This window comes from Bidens hawaiensis, unplaced genomic scaffold (assembly GCF_021521415.1).
Source record: "Bidens hawaiensis isolate Kalapana, Puna unplaced genomic scaffold, B.hawaiensis_p1.1 tig00051768_1, whole genome shotgun sequence".
In the NCBI taxonomy this organism is placed as follows: Eukaryota; Viridiplantae; Streptophyta; class Magnoliopsida; order Asterales; family Asteraceae; genus Bidens; species Bidens hawaiensis.
In genome coordinates, this window is record NW_027499303.1 from 55,032 (window position 1) to 67,776 (window position 12,745).

Here is a 12,745-nt window from a genome sequence, read left to right on the forward strand (position 1 = left end):
ATATGCAGTCAAAACTCGACACCGTTTATACAGTTCTTCTACATAAAATATAATTTATTTTCATGAAGTGGTTTATACTAATGTGACTTGGAATCTTTGTGTCTCAGGAAGAAAACAGATTTAAATTATTGAGTTTTGAAGAGCCTTCATGATCGAAAATGGGATTTTAGCACTTCTCATAAATGCATAGCTTCGAAAATGAGGTACACCACATTCGATAATAATAACTTATGAATCAAAGAGCATTAACGAGTAAATACATGAATGTTTTATTTCAGATTTCAGGAATTAGCTTCTACACAATGGACAGCTTAACCAGCACTGGTGATAAGAATACATTGAAAAAGTGGTTTTTTATTGACAAAAGGGTTGGTTAAAGATTGATTGATAGCTGTCATCTCGAAAATATTAAGCATTTGAACTTTTTATTTTTAATTTCATCTTTTGATCAAATGGACCTGAGCTCGGTGAATGCTTCTCATGTTCTTGCTGATCCTATTCCTATAAATCAGACTGTTTTAGGGTTTCATTCCAGTGTGTTTTGAAAAAGAAACCTAGTAAACTTGATGATGTAAGATCGAACGGTTGGCTTGATGCCATGCAAGCTTCTTCACCTCCTTGTAAGAAGATGCTTAAAGATCTTGCAAGTGAGCTTGCTTCTAATGACAATGATCTTGTTTACTATTCTTGGATGGTATGCCTTCTATACATTAAAACTTTATAGTTTATACATATTTACATTCTCTTATTATTTTGTTTTCTTGTTGTTTAAAGCTCAAGTATCCATCGGCTCTCAAATCCTTTCATCATATTATAAACCGTGCACACAAGAAAAAGATTGTGATCTTCTTAGATTATGATGGGACCCTCTCACCAATTGTAGATGATCCCAATCGCGCGTTTATGTCACTTGATGTAAGTAATATCTTCCAAATTTTTCAATCTTTTAATCATCTACCAAAAGGTTCTAACTTTTAACACACATCCCTTTTTAAGATGCGTTCTGCTGTAAAAGGCGTTGCTAAATACTTCCCGACAGCTATCATTAGTGGAAGAAGCCGTGATAAGGTATCACATATTCACATTACAGTGAAAACATATATAATAAATGAAAAAAATCAATGAAATTGAAGTCTTACATTGTTTGTGTAAAACATGTTTATTCAGGTTTATGAGTTAGTAGGACTAACAGAACTATTTTATGCTGGTAGTCATGGTATGGACATTATATTCCCAGCCAAAGACACAATTTCTAACAGCCAAACACACTATGTTCGTTCTACTGACAAACAGGTATTTTATATATTATTGAATCCAAGTTTATATTTTTCTTACGTTTTGTTGAAGTGGTTTCTTTATGTTTTCTTTTGAAGGGCAAGGAAGTGAATTTGTTCCAGCCCGCTAGAGAGTTTATACCAATGATCAATGAGGTGGGTTCTGTTTCTAAATTTTTCTCATTTCCTAGCTAATATTAAGCTAACCAAGGGTATAAAATTTAGGTTTTTAAAACCCTTGTTGAGGTGACGAAGGATATCCCAGGGGCATTTGTGGAAAATCACACGTTTTGTACTTCTGTACATTACCGCAACGTTGATGAAAAGGTGAGGAACTCTGTTTTGCGTATTGTTGATGTTTTTAAAAATTATATCATCGTTGACATATGTAATTTATAACTGTTGCAGTGTTGGCCTTTGATAGCACAATGTGTTCATGATGTCTTGAAAGATTATCCTCGTTTGACATTAACTCATGGGCGGAAGGTAAATACAAACACTGAATTTTTCTTAAAGAAATTGTCCTTTTTGAATGATACATGATCTTTGAAGTCATCCATTTGCAGGTTTTAGAGGTCCGTCCTTCGATTGATTGGGACAAAGGAAAGGCGGTGGAATTTTTACTTGAATCACTTGGTATGTGCACCATAGTTTTTTATTCACATTTTGTGCAAAAAATCACTATATTTATGTTAATATAATATGTATGATTACAGGGCTAAGCAACATTAATGGTGTGTTTCCAATTTATATTGGAGATGATAAAACAGACGAAGATGCATTCAAGGTATAAATCTAATAGTTTGTTTCAACAGTGTTGTTTGATCAAGTCATTGATTATGTCCCAACCTTTTGTAGGTTTTAAGAGAAGGAAACCGTGGTTATGGGATTCTGGTATCTTCGGTGCCCAAAGAAAGCAAAGCTTTCTTGTCGCTTCGGGACACGTTAGAGGTCAAAGAGTTCCTAAAATCCTTAGTTAAATGGAAGGAACAAATGTCTAATACTGACATATGACGCCTATTCGGGTTTTGTTTTTTAAACTTTTTTAATAAGCTGGGTTAAGCCTGCGGGAACCACGGGCTGGGCATGGTATCATTTTGTTTGTGTTATTTCAGATTCAAGTTATTTTTTTATTGGTTATTATTTTGTTTCTATTGTCCATTTGCAATGCATTGTCCAATTTGCTTTTTAATATTTTGGGTCTTTACATTTTGAATATCATTTTGGGCTTATTGCATCTTATATTAATTTGTGGGCCCTCAAGTCTTAAACCTTCATCCTATGTTATCGGTAAAGGCGGATAGGCCCACCAAACAATGTTGCTGGAATTGTTAAATCTGGGTTTAGAAAGACATTTGAAATGACAAAACCACATAATTTAATACCGTGTTTAGACCATCCACAATGTAGAAGTTCGTGGGTTGGTGGAAAAACGCCTATGTGGCTCGTTAGTGTCGGGAGGCCAAAAGCCGCTCATTGTGACATATGACTAGACATAGTTGTGCAAGTTTTGAGCTTGTGAACTACATCATAGGCTCATGGCTAGCCTTATATGGGAAACCATATTTAAGATGAATTATGCATATGATTTTGTGGTGTGAAATATGAGTTTTGGTTATTGTCTTACTTATTTGCTTTGGATCCCACTAATGGTCCAACCTATTTCCTCTTTTTTTCTTAGCCCACAGAAGTTTAATGAAGCCATAATTTTAGAATTGGCACCGAATTTGTGAATTATTGAAACAAATTTACTAGTTGGTAAATGATATTCTTAAATTTTTAAATTTTCTATTTAATAAAGCATTTAGCAACTAGATTTTACTAATATGTTAACTCTTATATTATTGTTGAGTTTTGAAAATGTATTGTTTAGTGTACTATTTAAGTAATTAGAAAGTATAATTTCTGAAATTTAATGGTTTAAACTTTTGTAAGTTTGTACTTTGTAGTTCTTTATTAGGTTAAAACTAGTATATTACATCTTTTCAAAATATAAACATTTGTTAAAGACTATAGGCAATACTACATTCATGAGTCCATGACGTTTAACTGGTGGGTTAGTGATGAGAGGCAAAAGAGCGCAGTGTTTTTGTCATTTAATATATCGACGAATGAGTTATCTATGGGTTGTGGGTGGATGGGAGTTATTATTATTATTATTACTTTTATCTTAATCTAATTTTAAACATGTTATTTTTATAAGAAAAAATATTAATTTTATAAAACAAATGAAAATAAATATATTAAAATTAACTAGATATTTTTATATTTGTAAACTTTATATTTTTAAAATCATGTAAATATATATGTTTTCAAACTTATTAAACTTTTATACGCGCCTTAGGAACTCCTTAAATGCTATTGACACATTAAATGTTCTTGGTACATGATATGATGTTTTACACTTTTACTATTAACTTTGTATGTGTCATTCTTTTACATCTTTTATGAACGTGCCATTCACATACACTCTATTTGAACGGGCCATTCACTTCGAGATATATCGATCTTTATGTTATCATTATTGAATTGACTTATAACGTTGATATGCATGCCACAAACATTACTTGCCTTGAATACATCATCGCATGCTCTTGTGATGATTACCATTTTGAAGTTCAACGAAACTAAAACCCAATCTATTTTTAGTTTTATGCATACGCATACTAACGTATTAACGAACAAACCCATTTATTCCAATGAGCAAACTATATCATGATGAAAAATAGTAAAACCAAAAATAAAATAAGCCACATGTGGGCTGGATTGTCAATTACAAAGTCCAAAATACTAATAAAAAGGATGCGGGAGGTTATTGATCATTTTGAACCTAAGGCGGGTGGGGGTCGTCTGTTATAGCGTGGCCATCACGCGTGATGGTCACGGGAACACCGCCGCCAGTCCTCCCATCACGCGTGATGGGGGGCCGGCCGTGATGGCCATCACGCACTCAATTCCGACCGTTGGCTCCAAGTGACCGTTGAGAGGAGATAAAAAAAAAACTTAATTAACCTATATAAATATAATCAAATCCATCTTCAAATCCAACTCAAATCTAACTCAAATCCTCTACTACAAACAACATTCTAACATCACACAAATGGAGGGTTCAAAGAAACGTGGCTCGGGTTCAAAGAAAACCCAATCCCGACCAAAGGTTCGACAAAATCTTGGCGAGCCAGCGAGATTCCGATTACAAGATGAACCCGACACAACCCAACCATTCCAACAACAACCTTTTCAACCACAACCGTTCCAAAACCAACCATTTCAATCTCAAACATTTAATTCACCGTTTTCATCGAAACCGTATCAAAACCAACCGTTTATTCCACCTTTTTCTAGCCAAATATTTCAAAATAATCCTTTTGAAACGTTTCAATCTCAACCGTCACAAACGTCCGTCGATCCTTTAGAGGATAAAAATGTTATACATCAATTTGCACGTGCTTTTCGTGATGAAGACGACGATGTGGATGAAGATGAACCCGCGGAGGAGCCCGCGGAGGAGGATGCCATCGTCCGTAGACCTTGGTCGTCCGCGGAGGAGGTCGCCTTGACCAAGGCTTATTTACACGCCTCCAAAACAAAAAAACACGGAAACCAACAAAAACGAGAATTGTTATGGAGACGTGTTATTGCACATTTCGAAAAACTTCCCGGTGGAACTGATCGAAACATGGATAAAATGACTTCCAAGTGGGGAGATTTGAATAGAAAAATGTCAAAATTTAATGCTTGCTACATCCAATTGGTAATTATTTTTTTTAATTTATTAGTTAAATTTTTTTTATAATTTGTTACTTTATTTTTACAATTTTGATATATATATATTTTTCGAAATGTTTTGTAGAGCCGAGCTCCACAAAACGGAGCAAGCGAGGCGACTATCATAAAGAACGCCTTGAGCAATTATATCAAGATTTTCCGATATAAATCTTTTCCTCACTTGGATGCGTGGGAGTTGCGAGACACCACCCGAAGTGGGAACCGGTTCCCGTGGTTGACATGGACGGACCGACGGCTCCAAGGAAAAAAGGATCTTCTTCAAAAAGATCAAAAACTTCCGATTCCGGGAACTACACAACATCTACCGATGGCTTGTCAAGCAACACGCCGAACATGAACTTGAACGATTAACCCGGAGACGATCCCGACGAAGACACACCCACACCCACACGGCCGCATCGCAAGAAAAGTGGGGAATCGTCAAGATTAGGAAAGGAAACGGTGGCCGAGGACTTCAACGAATACAAGTCGGCTAAGTTGGCGGAAATGGTCGAGACGAAGGAGCGAAAGCAACTAGCTCTTGCTTCAAAATTAAAACGTGACGAGGCGTATATCAACCATTTGAATGAAAACCAAAAAAAGCCGATTTAACATTCATCGTACAACCGCACGAACATCTTAACGAACCCTTTAGATCGATCATACTTCAACACAAACGCGAGCTATGCGAGAAGTGGGGTTGGGAAGCGCCGTAGGTTTTTCTTTTTGTCGGTTTTTTAAATTTATTTATCTTTGTAATATTTATTTAATCTTGTTTTATTTTTTATTTAATTTAACATTGTTTTAGTATTTATTGTAAAAAAAATAAAAAAATAAAAAAAAATTCCATCACACCACCACCACCACCCCCACCAAAATTCCATCACTAGTGATGGAAAGTGGTGGGGGTGAGGTGGCTCATCGTGATTGGTGGTTGCAAGTTATGGTTTTTAAACCACCCCACCCCCCTAATAACTAACAAATGCAAGAAATCAATATAGTAATATAGTTAACAGTAATATATATATATATATATGTGTGTGTGTGTGTGTGGGTTAGGTTATAATAGGAAATATAGTTTTCGTAGGAAGGATAACAAGTAATCTTGTCCATTGATTTTGAATATGGAGGGTTGAGATTAGTTTAGGGGGAAATCAAGTGTGAACACAAGGTAAAGGGCATAAAAGGAATAACACATTTGTTGACTTTCTCTCTCCACATGCAAGGCACCTGCCAAATTCCTCCATTTTAAAACGCCCATAACTTTTTTTTACGAGGTTTTTATTGAAAAACAAATTCACCATAATAACGAGTGTCTTTTTATCTTTTATATGAGTACCATATTGTAATATAAAAATTAAAAAAAATTAGTGGGTTTTCTACAAATTGTGTTTTACCGAATTGCGTTTTACAAAATTGTGTTATACAATAGTATTTTTCATTGTATTTTTTTTTCATTGTGTTATTTACATTGTGTCATACAATTGTGTTTTTTATTGTGTGTTTATCATTGTGTTTTTTTTCATAGTGTATTTTTCCATTGTGTTTTTTTCATTGTGTTTTTTTGGACTTTTCCGGCGAGGTGGTGGCGGTGGGTGACGGTTGTGGCGGTGGGCGATGGAGTGGTGGCGGTTGTAAGAGATGAGTGAAGATGTAATTGAGTTTTATGTAAGTGGGTTTTTGAAATTAATATAAGTGGGTTTTGAGATTAAAGTATTAGACTAAAATACCCTCCTTCCTAGCCTTCTTAGAAAAATCAAACTTCTTATTTGAACCTGACATATATATATATATATATATGTATGTATATTATAATAATAATAAGTAGCTGCATAAGTTATAGTAATTGAAAAAAAGGTGGTTGGTTACCTTTACGTGGTGCATAGCATGGAGCCCCTTCAGGATAAAAACGCCCCGATATAACTGGTATATCCGTGCGAGGTAACAGAGGACGCTTATCATGCCTAGTGGGTCTTAACTTACCATTCATATTGATCCATCTTTTCAGAGATTCAGATTACAATTTGTTACTATTCTCTCTCTCTGTATTTTTTTTTAACAAATTATATAAATATACCAATACCAAAGAACAAAAATCATACTTTTTTAACCCCCTCCCCCCCCCCCAAAAAAAAAAAAAAAAAGACTTGTTTACACATTTTCATTTCAGACACTCTTCTTCTTCTTCTGGCTTTTGACAAATATTTAAATCTATATTCTTAAATTCTTTTCAAGCTTTAGCATAGAGCTTCTTATGTAGTTTACTTTACTTGGTTATCATGGCATTAGTTTACAAAAGACCTAGCAATTCAAATATCTTAACAAGTGGTTACCAGGACGGGGCCTGCGGCGGGCTTGCCCTTTCGCTAGAGCTCTCATTTCTGTGCATAAAGTAAACAAGATGAGATTGCAGATATCTTGATTAAGTAAAGCCGAAATTAACAAAACCAATTTACATAAGAAAGTATGCCTAAATAATCGAGCAAGTGATAATCAGAAGGTTGGTAGTTGAAAGCCTTTTTACCTTTTGATTTACCTGTTGATTATATGCAAATGTAAGATGCTCGCGATCATAAAAGATACAGAAAAGAAAACAAAGACTTACCAGAAGCAGACGACGCAGAGGGCTGCTTGTTACCTATCATTGATTAACAAGAAAAGGTCAAGTACTATGTTATCTTGAGGATATTGAGGAAAAAATCATACATGCTAAGTCAGTAGATAGTAGCAGCACATAACGAGCTAACAGACCGAAAAGAGTGACTTAATAAACAAGCACAAGAACAATAACTCAACTCAAGTAAAAGAAAACCATACGACACACGATACATACTAATAAGCCAACACTAACTGTTGATTAGCCAAGCACTGAAAGTGAAACAGGTACACACAGCAGCAATTCAATTCATGCCACATAGCATACAATCAAAATCAAGTAAAACATAACCAAAAGACACATAAGTAATTGTTGAGAGTCACTAAACGAAACCGAAAAGAGTGATTGAAGTGAAACAAGTATACACAATTACAACAAATCAATTTAATTCAACTCAGCTCATGCGACATAGCATACAATGAAATTCAAGAAAAACAGAATAATAAGACATAGCCAAACACTGAAAGTGAAACAGGTATACACAGCAGCAATTCAATTCAGTTCATGCCACATATAGAAAAAATAAATAAATAGATTTTGGATCAACAAGTGGTTACCAGAAGACGTAGTTACTGGTGCAGCGTCTTTTTTACCTATTGTTAATTAACAAGAAAAGGTCAAATTAATCCAAATACATTGCGCGCGGCAAAGCCACGTCATCACCAAATACCAAACTTTTTTCTTTTTTCTTTCTTTTTATCTTGCGGGTGGGTTAGTTAAAGGCTGTATGACAGTTATGCGACATTGTGACAAGGATGTTATGCACTTTTTAGTTAACTCACAACAGATAGCTAAACCTGCTTGTTACCTATTTATTATTGATTAACAAGAAAAGGTTAAATATCTTGATATAACATTACAGCTGATCAAAGTTACCAAACAGCACAATTCATATCTATATCTACCGTATAGATTACGTACCCGTATCTGATGCAGAGTTAACAAGAGAGTGTCCCAGAGCCTTTTCACCTATTATTATTATTATTGTTATTACAACAAGACAGGATTAAATTAACCAACTTGTTAAGGATACAAGCCAAGACAACAAAATCTACACATATAAATGTTAAGTCAGTCAAGAGTAACAGACAACGCTTCATACGGCATATTAACATACCAAGCCAAAACCGAAAAGAGTGACTGATTGAAGAAAACTAAGTATAAACACAACAACAACCACAACAACTCAACTCAAGTAAAACAAAATCAAACAACATATGATGCATACTAAGTCAAATTGTTGATTAGCCAAACATTAAACAAAATTAAAATCAATTCAACTCAGTTCATGCCACATAGCATACAATCAAATATAAGTAAAACATAACCATACGAAATAAGTAATTGTTGAAAGTTACTAAACGAAATCGACAAGAGTGATTGAAGAAAAACAATTATAATAAGTGAATCAATTCAAGTTAAACCAGATCCACATGTAAGGGACTGTTTGGTAGCCTCTTCATTAAGAGACTAACTCTGAATTGGCCAGACGTATAGTGTGTTTGGTTACACCTCTTAATGACTCATACCTCTTACTCAGTTAGACCTCTTGTTGATTCAACACTAGACTGTCACACAGCCAATAAACCAAAATAAATAGTAAACAAAACCGACTAAACTCATATTTTTATCCATAATCAAAACATTAAACAAGCTTGCCTATGTATAGTCTTAAACATGCATGATGCATATATAATATATATAGCCACCAATCCACCATCCTAAAACATGTTTAATATGCATGGATGAATGGGACACAATATCAATAAACTACGAACCGTTGTTGTTTCAGTTGTTGCGGGCGACGGTGAGAAGGATGCCGAAGCAGGTGAAGGTGATAGCTGTAAGTAGGGTTTGTAAAGAAAGTAAGTTTTGAACAATACTGGTGAGGAAGAGGCTGTTGAATGAATCAACATGGTGGTAATAAGGAAGAAGAAGAAGATGGTGATGAAACAGTAGAGCTGCTGGCCGGAGTGTGGTGGTGTGAACAAACCACAAGGTATCCTCTCATGTGTGTTCGTGGTATCACTTGGCCATTACAATATATGTTGGAAGACATATGAATCACTTATAAGATATTGCTTTATGTATGCTATGGTAGATGGTTGTGTGTGTTCACACCCCATTGCACAATTATGTTACACTGGAACATGTAGGCCGGCTTGATGTACAAATTTGTTATGCATGTTGATTATGCGAGCTCGATGAATATTAGTTTTTGTTGTGTTCTATGTTGCTCATATGCATGTTTCTTCATTCATATGTTTGTGATACCTATCCATTTGTTTGTTAGTACTTAGGTAAACACACACTCTTAATCCGTGTGTTCATTACGTTCACAAACTTGACATTTTTTTGACTCCCACACAAAAATAACCACTAATATGTATTTATGTTTAAGACCAATTAAAAGTTTTGAAAAATTAATAAACGCTAAAACCTTAAATTTTTATCATTAATTAATAACCCATAATAACTTTCTAACCAAAAGTTATAGTGTTAAAAATTAAATCCCTAAAAGAAAATAAGTTAGGTTAAAGCATTAGAAAACAGACTAGTTATTAAGCAAATTATATTGTTCTCATTTCATTATCGTATTTATTAGGCCATGTGTTTGGTCTTTAGAAATTAGAATGAGTTAATGTCCATTTTCGTCCCTGTGGTTTCCTACTTTCGCCACCTCAGTCCAAAGTTTGAAATTTTATCAATTTAGTCCTTATAGTTTTAAACATTAGCCAATTACGTCTATCCGTCTAACGGCATCCAACTATGCCGTTAGTTTAAGGGGTATTTTTGTCTTTATCCTGTTTATTTTTAGTTAATGGTCATTTTCGTCCCTTTGGTTTGATGCTTTTGCTACTTCAGTCCAAAGTTTAAATTTTTTTCAATTTTATGTTTAATTTAATTCTTTTTTTTGTCTATAACCCCTAAGAGCATAATCCAAGCCCAAAACCATCGAGCATCAACCAAAACAGGTCTACATTTACTTTGTCGACAACAATAATCATACCCCCCTCGTATTTAGTTTCTAGACATTTTCTAAACTCTCCCCCATGGTGGAATTTATTGGTAAAGTGGTCAAGGTAATTCCTTGAAACCGTACTATACCGATAAAACTAAAATCGTTTCTTTGGTTAATGCATAATATTTAGGGTTTAGAGATTAACATATCCTAGCAAGCATCTTGGTCGAAATCAACATCAGGAGGTCGAATATCCCGCATTTCCATGTTCGCTCAAGAAATCGATACACTAGATCGCATGTGTGTTCTTCAAATCGTGGTGTTATTTTTGAATTCTTCAAATCGACAACAACTTTAGGGTTGAATTCGACGAATTCAAGAACAATACCACGATATGAAGAACACACATGCGATATAGTGCATCGATTTTTGAGCAAACATGGAAATGCGGGATATTCGACCTCCTAATGTTGATTTCGACCCAGACGTTTGCTACGATATGTTAATCTCTAAACCCTAACTATTATGCATTAATCAAAGAAACAATTTTAGTTTTTCCGGTATAGTTCGGTTTTAGGGAATTACCCTGACCACTTTACCAATGAATTCCATCATGGACTGAAGTAGCAAAAAAATAATAATAAAATAAAAATAAAAAATTCTGAATTAAATTAAACATAAAATTGAAAAAATTTCAAACTTTGGACTGAAGTAGCAAAAGTATCAAACCACAGAGACGAAAATGACCATTAACTAAAAATAAACAGGAGAAAGACAAAAATACCCCTTAAACTGACGGCATAGTTGGATGCCGTTAGACGGAGGGACGTAATTGGCTAATGTTTAAAACTATAAGGACTAAATTAACAAAATTTTAAACTTTGGAGTGAAGTGGTGAAAGTAGCAAACCACACGGACAAAAATGGCTATTAACTCAATTAGAATTGTAAAGTTTTATCTACAATCACATCTTTTTCTGTTAAGCATTTAAAACTACCTATTTAGGATCAGAGTTAGGTATGATTTTCATCATTGGCTTAGTCATTTTAACTAGTTATGTTTAAAATTGAAGATTTCAATCTTTTAAACGACACCCTCACCGTCTCACCGAGCTGCATATTGTCCAACTTAAAGGCATCGTAGCTCAAAAATTTAAAAAGTAGAATATTTCAGTATTAAACTAAACTAGTTAAAATTTTAAAACTACATAAACGCAAACGGAACTTAAATCTTAAGATTATCTTAAAAAACAATTAAAGATAATATATTTAATTAAGAACTTAAAAGAAAATAGTTGATCAAAATCTATGTGTAGTTTCTTTTCAATTCATTTGTTTTTTTGTTGCTTATTATAGTTTATTTAAATACATTGACGGACTAAACGATGACTCAAATTAAACCTCGACTAGAAGGATAAAGTTGGATCTATCATACTATTGGCCCACATATCCTCAATAAATTATAAAAAACAAAAAAGAAAAACTAACTAACTAAAACCAGAAAATGGCATAAACACTAGAGATGTAAACAAACCAAATCGAGCCCGCAAAGAACCGGGCTCGGCTTATTTTAACTTAAGATCACTCGAGTTTGAGCATGGCTCATTTAAATCCCTCTCTTCAAAGCTCGAGTTTGATCTGTAAAAAGTTTTCCAAGCTCGAGCATGACTAGTTTACATTTTATTAATTATTTTATTCATATCTGACTTTCTTGTGTGTTAGGTCACGCACTCTTCAAATTTAGAGAGCGGTTATAGTGTAAATGGGTGGTTGGAACCACCCGAGTTTCGAAATAATAATGTATCGATATATAGAAAATATTAGAGGAACCACCTTATAAGTTAGGAAGGAGCCACTCTATTTACACTACAAGCGCTGGACTAGCTGGTAAGTTGCTAGTTTGTAAACAGAAGGTCGCTGGGGTTTGATTCCGTGCTGCAAGCTTTTTTTTTAAGTTGGTGTCTCTCTCTCTTTCCCATACTCACTCTTGCTACTCTTTTTAGAATCCTCCTACTATAAAGATAGTTTAAATTCATTTGTTAGATATTTAGTTGTTCTTGGTATTGTTAATTGTTAAGTTATTTGT

The 12,745-nt window shown here is 34.3% G+C and overlaps 1 pseudogene across 1 annotated transcript; it reads left to right on the forward strand.

The window, feature by feature from the left end:
* Positions 1-420: 420 nt before the first annotated feature.
* LOC143599293 (putative trehalose-phosphate phosphatase F) lies at positions 421-2,442 on the forward strand (annotated as a pseudogene). The gene is made up of 10 exons (XR_013147275.1): positions 421-694; positions 775-915; positions 997-1,068; positions 1,168-1,293; positions 1,374-1,430; positions 1,500-1,601; positions 1,683-1,760; positions 1,841-1,910; positions 1,991-2,061; positions 2,133-2,442. The product of XR_013147275.1 is annotated as a putative trehalose-phosphate phosphatase F (transcript).
* Positions 2,443-12,745: the final 10,303 nt, after the last annotated feature.